The sequence below is a fragment of the Branchiostoma floridae genome, chromosome 7, assembly GCF_000003815.2.
Source record: "Branchiostoma floridae strain S238N-H82 chromosome 7, Bfl_VNyyK, whole genome shotgun sequence".
NCBI classification, from domain to species: domain Eukaryota; kingdom Metazoa; phylum Chordata; class Leptocardii; order Amphioxiformes; family Branchiostomatidae; genus Branchiostoma; species Branchiostoma floridae.
In genome coordinates, this window is record NC_049985.1 from 15,595,144 (window position 1) to 15,604,555 (window position 9,412).

At 38.6% G+C, this 9,412-nt stretch overlaps 1 long non-coding RNA gene across 1 annotated transcript in view; it reads left to right on the top strand.

The window, feature by feature from the left end:
• Positions 1-1,226: 1,226 nt before the first annotated feature.
• LOC118420336 overlaps positions 1,227-9,412 on the top strand; it is a 67,085-nt gene continuing 58,899 nt past the window's right edge. Inside the window, exons 1-2 of the long non-coding RNA XR_004831730.1 lie at positions 1,227-1,582; positions 1,859-1,967. This is a non-coding gene — a long non-coding RNA (uncharacterized LOC118420336). The remainder of the gene's footprint in view (positions 1,583-1,858; positions 1,968-9,412) is intronic.

Here is a 9,412-nt window from a genome sequence, read left to right on the forward strand (position 1 = left end):
CTAGTAACTATGGTCATGACAATATGTACAAAATGTACTCACTATATAGTGTCACTTCTACACGTTCGATCAAACTGCTACCACATTTTCCCATTCTAGTACTTTCATATCATGTTAACAATCTCTGGAGGAGATAAAAGTATTAGTCCCTTTTTTCAATATTAGACTAAGATTAATGTCATCCATAAATGTATTTGTTGTGGCCTAACAACATGTTACAGCACGCCCCATTTATTCCTACGCACGACTTTATTGACACACTCACACAATATCTCACATGTCTCAATGGCTTCCTGTATAATGTAAACCATAGCACATGATACATTGTTGGCACATGTCTATAATCTATGAGATAATATCACACACTTGAAATATATCAACAGTCTACTGAAATACCCCCTTTGACTGCATTTTATACAGTCACCCGATTGGCAAAACATTAACACCATTTTACACCTCTGGTGCCCTTGGCACATTTTGTAGTATGTACGTGTACTTGTATATCAACACACAAGTACATGTCTCATTCACCAAACAGGATGATAGACATATTAACACATTATTTATTTGACTTGTCATCTATGGTATACCACATGTAATCATCATCATCATCGCCACTTTGCAGAAAATGGAGTAGCAACTCGGTTGCTTCAAGGCCTCCCGTATTGGAGCCGTACGGTGGAAATTAAACAATGGTCGAGCTTATTGCTTTATAATCGAGTAACATAATGGTTATAGGCCAGTCCATTAAAACATTTTAGATATTGGGTGTATTTCTAAAGACCGTTGTGCGTTTACCAGTAATAATGCCATAAATAGGTGACAAACCAGAACGAAAAGCGCTATAGCTCCCAATAATGTAGAAGTTCCCGTTTCTGAAAACAGGAACGTCAAAAAATATCAATCTTTAAGTTAGTAACTGGAGACGGGTATATTTAATCATTGCTTTATGCTCGAAATTTCTGTTTTTATTTTTCTACTTTACAGTAATGTTAAAGCCTTGGACAGTTACGTGTGTATACATGGTATGGAAATGCAAATGATCTTTATAATGAACATGCGGCAAGAGAAGCACAGAGGAGAAAGGAATAATACTGGGTTTGGGGTTGTGGATTTGTGCGCTTGAATAAAAAAGAAACAGGTGTGAAATATCGATTTAGACCTTTGTTTTCAAAGATAACAGATGTACAAAAGTCACACATGCGACAGCCAACTGTTGAAGACGCATCTGGACTCTCGGCATTGATCCCGAAAACGGTCGATCGTACCCGATCATGACCCTCGTGCATATCCGTGAGGTGTCGGAACGGTTGCCATGGTATTGCGTCGCCCCTGGACATGAAATTACCGTTTCTGAAGTGAATTGTTGCAGTTTCTCTTCTCTGACACGGAGGACGTTCTGTGATCTGTTGTCAGCTTAATTAGCCGCCATACGAACGGACTCAGCTTAATAATACTAGGGTCTCCCGAGTCACTCTTGGTCGATTTGAAGCCGTGCAGCTGGAAAGCACAACTCTGCACCGCTCAAAGTCACCGGAGCGGAGGACATTTTCCCACGCAAGAGCAATACCCGGCCCTGACGGTAAGCGTAATTTCCAGTGGCTTGATTCTTTATATAGATTATTTAGTACACACAGTTTTTAGCATTTAACGTTTATCTCTTGTTGTTATTGTGAAATGAGAATTTTGTTGTTTTTCATCTTGAAAGGTTTCCTGCTAAAGACTGGTGGCGTTTGTAACGCTAACAATAATTAACGTTATGTAACATGGAAAACCGGTTATAATACTATTAATAGTTATACTTACCTTCACGTAATTTGCTACTTTGTTGTGTGATGTGTTTTGTTTTGTTGTTAAGGTAGAACGCCAGCCTTCTCAAACAGTGGACACGAAGATACATTTTCTCTGAAAATCAGCAGAACTTGGCCCAGAATAAGGACAGAAAGGATAACCTTCACATCAGACAGGTAAGGGGACTGAAAGTTTTCTAGCTGCCCACCTGTAGACGCCCATGTTGATCAAGCTCTAATTAGAACCTTGTGTTGACATTACGTTAGATTTTTAGGTCACAAAACTTAAAGGGGCCCAGAGTGATTTTTTTTGTCTTTTCAAATTCAATTTTCTAGTTCATTTTTACGTAACGTTACAGTTAATGTTAAATAACACTATCTCATTGCATTTCGACCTTCATTGAGCAAAGATGAGATGTCGTTGGGAGGTGAGAAATCTTTGAAAATCTGAGCGCTGCATGACATCATTTCAAATTTTTGGAAAACACGCGAACATGACCGATGAGTCCTGAACGCTTCCGGAGATACATTGCATCGTCAATTGTTCGAATCTGGTTTCAATTTCTGAATGCACGAATCAGATTCAATTGCAATTCGCTTGGTGACCTTACGCGTTCGAAAATCACCGAAAGTTACCGACGGGAAACCGTTAGTGGCTCAATCCTGTGCTGATTTATTGAGGGATGTAATAAATCAAAGGGGTTCGTTTGCGGCATGTTTGTGCGCCCTTTTAAATGCTGAAAGTATGAACTGATACACATGTGCTAGCTTGGTGAAGTAAATGTCAATATCGTACTGATTGTCTCATTCAGAATATTTCCAATTTTATTGCTCTAAAAATCGCTCTGGGCATCTTTAATTATTGTAATTTTTTACCCAAATATGTAACGTTAGGGGGGCATAAGTAAGTTATAGAAGAAAAGTGTCATAAATAGGGCTGGGTATCGGTACATCGTACCGGTACAAAACCGGTTTTCCTCATTGGACCGGTCCAGAAAAACCGGACCTGAAAAAATTAGGTGGACCGGATGTTGGACCGATTAGAAAATTAACAGATTATTTTATCAGGCATTCACACGTTTTGGCGCTTGCAGGTGGAAGAGAATAACAAGAGTGAAGTAGAGTAGAGTTTATAGTAATTTCTACCAAGTTTTACAGCCAATCGTACAGGTGCAGTTAGCGTTGAAGGATTTTAAAACGCCGGTGCAAGTCTAATTCTCCACCAAACAGATTTCTTTGTAGTGAAATGGACCATTGGTATGAGTCATACTGCATCAGGTCCAGGTTCAGGTCCGGACCTGGACCTGATCCTCTGGACCTGAACCGGACCTGGACCTGAATTTTCTGTACCGGTACCCAGCCCTAGTCATAAACATAAAAAGCATTATCAAATTTCAGCCACTTTTCAGATCTATTGAAACAATCATATTCAATAAGAAAAAAAACGTCAACAACAACTTTGTTACATTTCTCCATTTCAACTTACTGCTTACCCTTTAGATGTCTACCAATTAACACACTTGACATAGCATCCTGGCTTAGGCAGTAGTACACTTCATGCACATTATGAAACTGTGGTTCCAGTCAAGTGTAGTATTATTTAGTAGTAAGACTGCTGAACAAACTCTGAAGACTGAGGTCTGTATTGACACTGATAATCCATCTTAGAACTCGACGTCAGCTGAACAAATTCAAACGAAACTGAACTCTATATTATGTGCTGCAAGGTCTGTTCCAATTCTGAGAATCACATTGATTTGGGTGCTCAGGGACATTTTTCCTCTCTCTTGTGAGAATACTAGTTACATGACAGATGCTTGCTATGCGTCATACTATAAACAACACAAAGTTTGGTCTTCCTAAACTCGTAAAACGACCTAAAACGGCTCTAATATGTAGTGTACATCAGGCAACAACCTTGTCTGGAACTCACTGAGGCTTAGGAGCCTTTTATCTGGACAGCTAGGCAAACAAGTGCTTCCGATTTCCAATGGTTAAGTTACATTGTGTTAACTTCCTGTAGCATGGAAGTTTGTACTGCGAATTACCAGTTGCAGTTCATCACATTGTCACAAGAGGGCTCTACTTACCAATCACTGAGTTGTTTCAAAGAATGGGATAAAGGGAAAACTTTATAGACAGAAAATTTTGTTAAACGTCCTTGTGAGTGGATGCATATCATGAGTGACACAAATACTATAGATTATTTGTTTTTATGGTTCCAAGTAAATGTATGTTTAAAGAAGAGAAATGCAAGGATAATATTTTGTATGATTCTTAAATATTCCATTGTTTTTCATTGTAGAGCAAAAGATGTTGCACATCACAGTACAGTTACCATTTTCACTGGACATTGGATTTCTACCCCCAATGTTAATGATAATATAATTACGTTTTATCCCTTTCTGTCCTTAATGAGCCACCTGTGATCACACCAATTTATCACTTTCATTATTGATCTGTTACCTAAAATAAATTACCAGCTAAGTTGCAAATTATTAATGATAATGGTTAGTTAGTCATGAAGCCAGCTCCTTTGAAACTGCTGGGTCACTGAGTCAATTGCACCTGGCTAAGAAGTATTGATTTTTAAAAGAAGCATGTCTGAGGGTTGGCGGCCGGGACGGCTCACCGTGGCAGAGTGCTCAAGGTGGGTTAGCCACATGGGATCAGTGTCCATGTGGACAGAGGAAGATAACTGGATGTCGTATTGATTAACTGACCGCTGTCGGCTCCGGAGGGATCAGAAATAAGAACTAGAAATGGGAAAGTGCAAGCTTTTGAGCCAGGGCTGAAGTGTTGTATAATCCTGAAGCTATAGATCTGGGAGGATAAACCAAAGGAGGTCGTAGGTGGTAACAGGGAAGTTATCCCAGAGGAATTAGTCTTACTGTTAAAGATCTCAATACTGAGCATCAAAGACTACAATTGCATCCCCAGGAAATATGTTACTAATGAAAAACTTGCAGATCTTATTAAAGATTGCAGAAATAAGAAGAACCCAAGGCCTTACTTTGTTTGCCCCTGATACCAGAGAGATAAAACTTTTGGCATTAATACTAGGGGTGGGCACCGGTACAGAAAATTCAAGTCCAGGTTCGGTTTAGGTCCAACCTGGACCTGATTCAGTATGTGAAAACTTGTGAATGGACGATACTTGAAACAATGGTCCATTTTGCTAAAAATAAATCTGTTTTGTGGAGTATTTGACTCCCACTGGCTTTTTAAAATCCTACAAGGTTAACTCACTGCCTTGGTACGATTGACTGTAAAACTTGGTAGAAATGACTTTTAATGACTTTACTCTACTTTGCTCTTGTTATTTTCTTCGACCTGTAAGCCCCAAAACATGTGAATGTCTGATCATATAATCTGTAACAGTTTTTTTTTCCAATAGGTCCAACATCTGGTCCACCAAATTGTTTCAGGTCCAGTTTTTCTGGACCGGTCCAATAAGAAAAAAAGTTTTGTACCAGTACACCGTGCCGGTACCCACTTATCCAGCAGCTTCTGACGGGAGCAACATCCCCGGGCCAGTCACATAATCTTTGTGTAACTATTGTCCTTAACCCAATACTGCGGCAATATCTCTAACATTCTTTCCTTATTGACATCCTGTTTTATTGGGTCAGGCTACAGCAAGTAAATTTTATGGATGACATCCTCTGCAGACTGCAAAAATATTGCGATAGGGCGAAAAAAAAACAAGATGGGTGAAAAAAAACAAGATGGCTACATATTCAAAAATAGGCAGCATAAAGTTGTGATGAATGTTGTAAGAAGAATTAAAGGGACAAAACATGGTATCAGAGCCAGCAAGGCATTCATTCCTACTGGTGACATTAGTGTGGTAGACTGGCATCACCAACAAAGTTGGTAACCACACTCATGGCTTCCATATTGGTGTCACTTTTACAACTATCCAATAAGTTTTATTTATACAACTACAGCCCTGGGTACCTCACAAGTGCCACTTCTACAAGTACAATTATTAGGCTACAATACAACATATTTGCTCATTTTGGTACTTTATCGACATGTTGACCATCCCTGCAGAAGAAAAATTTTTTTTTTTTCTGAAATCAGGCAAAAATTAATGCGCGCGCTGATGTCATCCATAAAATTTACTTTCTGTGGCCTTAGCTGTGAAGAAATGTATTGGTGATACAATTAACACATTTTTATTTGATAGTCAATACCGTATATTCTCGAATAAAGTACGCACCCCAATTAAAGTACGCACCCCTGATTTTGGACAAGTCTTAGACAGATCTTTGGGACTGAAAGGTAAAATGGAAAAACTCAAATAAAGTACGCACCCCTTCTCCACCAATTTTGAACAGACCTTTAACTGGATAAATTCAAATTTATGATGTTTTCCCCAGGTTATTTTGCATGAAATAACCTGCATTTACACTGTCATTGTCTCTATAAACTTGTGAATTGCCTACTGCAAATTATATATATCAATGTGAACTGGTAGAAGAAATCAGGAAAAAACAGTTGTACAAGTCAAAGTCACTAACTCAAAAGGATTGTATGCAAATGCCAATCTTATGTAAATCATGTTTAGACAATTTCTTTGTTTCATGTTTAGACAACTACAAGACAACAACATTGTTTACAATGTGCATGTTTTGAAACATTACTAGAAGTGTAGCTCCACCTTGCTTTATTTTAGGCTTTTTTTACCATTTCTCTGTGCAGTGACCTCAAATAAAGTACGCACCCCAACTTTGGCAACAACTTGTAGTACCTTTTCAATTTTGAAAAGTTAAAAAAGTGCGTACTTTATTCGAGAATATACGGTACTTTTCATGTGTCCATAAAAGGAGTTCCAGTGCTGTGATTGGTCATAGTGTTTAACTTTGTAAAGCAAATCAAGCCTAGCAGCATCAATTAGGTAAATTGACAGACCTATACTTTTTTTTACATGGCCTCCTTCAGTCAGTATTGATCATGTAAAATCTTCATTCACAGCAGCCCTATGAATTTGGCTATGACGGAACAGGCTTATACATGTATAACAGTCACTACCACACAGATCATCATCCGTAAGCTGCAGGGTTCTAGCCAGCATCCGTCCTTCCGTCCTTTGACGGAATTTTGCAGCTAGGGTATGGACAAAAATTTGGCCCACTCCATCATCTGTGACGGACAAAAATCGGTATGTAACGATATTGAACAAATGAAATTTTGCAAAGATCTCCAGAAATTTAGCACAGATGCCATTTTACCAAGCTGATGAGTCTACTCACTCACTCACTCACTCAGGTCCGCTTGCTCCAAGAGGAGTGTGGCGCCTTGGCATACAGATCTCTTCTCTACCAGCAAAATTTGCCCCTCAAAATGCAGGAACTGGTGTTTCAGGGGGTCTTAGATTTTAAGATTTTCCTGGACCCCTCTGTGACCATCCTGTGGAAGCTTCTGGCAATTGACAGAATTTCTGTTCAAAATCCATGGGATGGAAAATATTTTAGGCTGGCTAGAAGCCTAGAACACTGGTAAGCTGACTGAGTCCTATTGCAAAGTTTTTATCTGAGACTCCTGATTTGCTTTTCCTCTGCACTGTACTATTTGTCATTTGAAAGAAAAATATTCAATTTTTTCCTGTGATATAACCCACAAGTGTATCTATCCTTGTTTTAGTCAATTGTGATTTTTTGTCCCGTCTTTACGTGATATTGTGTGGGTGTATTTTATGGGTTGCAGAAATGTCAAGCTATTTCAGGGCTCAAAATACTTTATTCTGCATACCTGCACTAGTGCAGGTAACATTGAAAATTACTTGCACCAGACAAATTTTACCTGTACCACTCTGAACTTAAGAATCATATGAATCATACAAAAATTGTTCAGGAACCATGCATTGCAATTTTTTTCTTTCATACTTTATCAATGCAGCTAATAACAATCCATACACACCTACTAGTACATCATAGGGCATTGCATATAAAACCCAGTACGTGGACCAGTGCAGGTTAGGTGCAGGTAGACACCAGAAATACCTGCACAGCTCCAATTTTACCTGCACTAACCTGCATTATGCAGGTGGTATTTTGAGCCCTGTATCTGTATCTATATACAGATATAGGTATTTTGAGCCCTGTAATTGTGGAACCGAAAAAAGTCAAAGCCAAAGTACAGTTAAAATCCTGCTTTAATTTCCTACTTGTCACCAGGCCAGTCTTACATGTAACAACATCCCATTGAAAGTATGGAAGCTCACAGATCAAAACAGGCAACCACTGTAAGAAGAAGATTAAACAGACTCCTTCGTCTTTGACTCAGTCTCCCTCGCTGCCAGATAGTGGTGATCAAGTGTTTGAATCGCAGACAAGAATCTGCAACATGCATTCTAGCATGAGTCTCCATCCTCTCTTAATCCCGGATAAAGCTACATGCTATGATGCCCACTTCCCTTTGATGTTACTGAAGCTTGAAAAACTTGGCACAAAAAGTTTGGAATATTTACTTTGGTTGATCATATTTCTATTGTTTCTGCATGGATTTCAATCATGAAATGTGTAATTTTTGTTCCTGCAATATCCAATTTATTTGTAAATTCATAAAAAAAGCACCAGGCCCACTTGTACTTAGATGTACGTGAGGGGTCACAAAAATAATTCTTTTTCAGGATTTAGATTTTTTGTGATAAGAAGTGTCTACTTTTCTCTGTACTACAGGTTAAGTTCTTGAGGAGGTCATACATGTACAAATGTCTGTACTGGAGTTTAACAGAGCATGTCCGGTAGCTTTCCTTTGAACACTGAAGGACAATGTCATTGCACCAGGATTTCTATATAAAGATGACCTTTTGTTGTCAGGATATTTGTCATTTGTACCAGACATGGTACAGTTGTGAGTTGTCTGGGTGATCTATCTACCTGAGGTAAGCTCAGCTTCTATGTTATTTTATCATACAATATCATTTTTCTTACCATTAATTATGGATAACCTATGGTAATTATGGATAACCTGTACACAAATAATCAATGCCTTATTTGAGTTCATTAAGTTAATACAAGTTACCATCATCAGAGAATGTATCATTGCGACAAGATTTTTTAAGTTGCCCCAAATACAGGGGAACCCTTTTCCTAATCAGTACCAACATTGGAACTACGGATGATCACCCTCAGACACGTGTAAGGTAATGACTTTATCACTGACCAGGCTAGGAAGCACGCTCCGTCAGATAGCACAGTTTGTAAACATGTTTTGTATTGATTAACTGTCAGCAGAGACTGTGTTGTGTCTCTGTGTGTATCCTGGGTTCTAGTGTGAGTAGTCCAGTGGTTAATGTGAACCTCCCTCTGGTCCAAGAAAGAGTAACTGTCCTTATGATGGGATGTAATGCTAGATCACCTTTATCTGTGTGGTAACCTATATCCGTTGTTTTTAAAAACTGTATTTTGGGGATATCGAGTCAACGACAGTGGTTTCAAACTGCAATATTTTGAAAATGCACATTGCTTATTGCAATGTATTGCCACAGTCCGTCAACTTGATATCCCTAAATACCATGTGTTCAAAACAATAGATATAGGTTACCATAATCCATGGATAAAGGTGAAGGAGCGTAAAGCTATGGTAAAGTATACATTTGCTGTCAAAAGAAG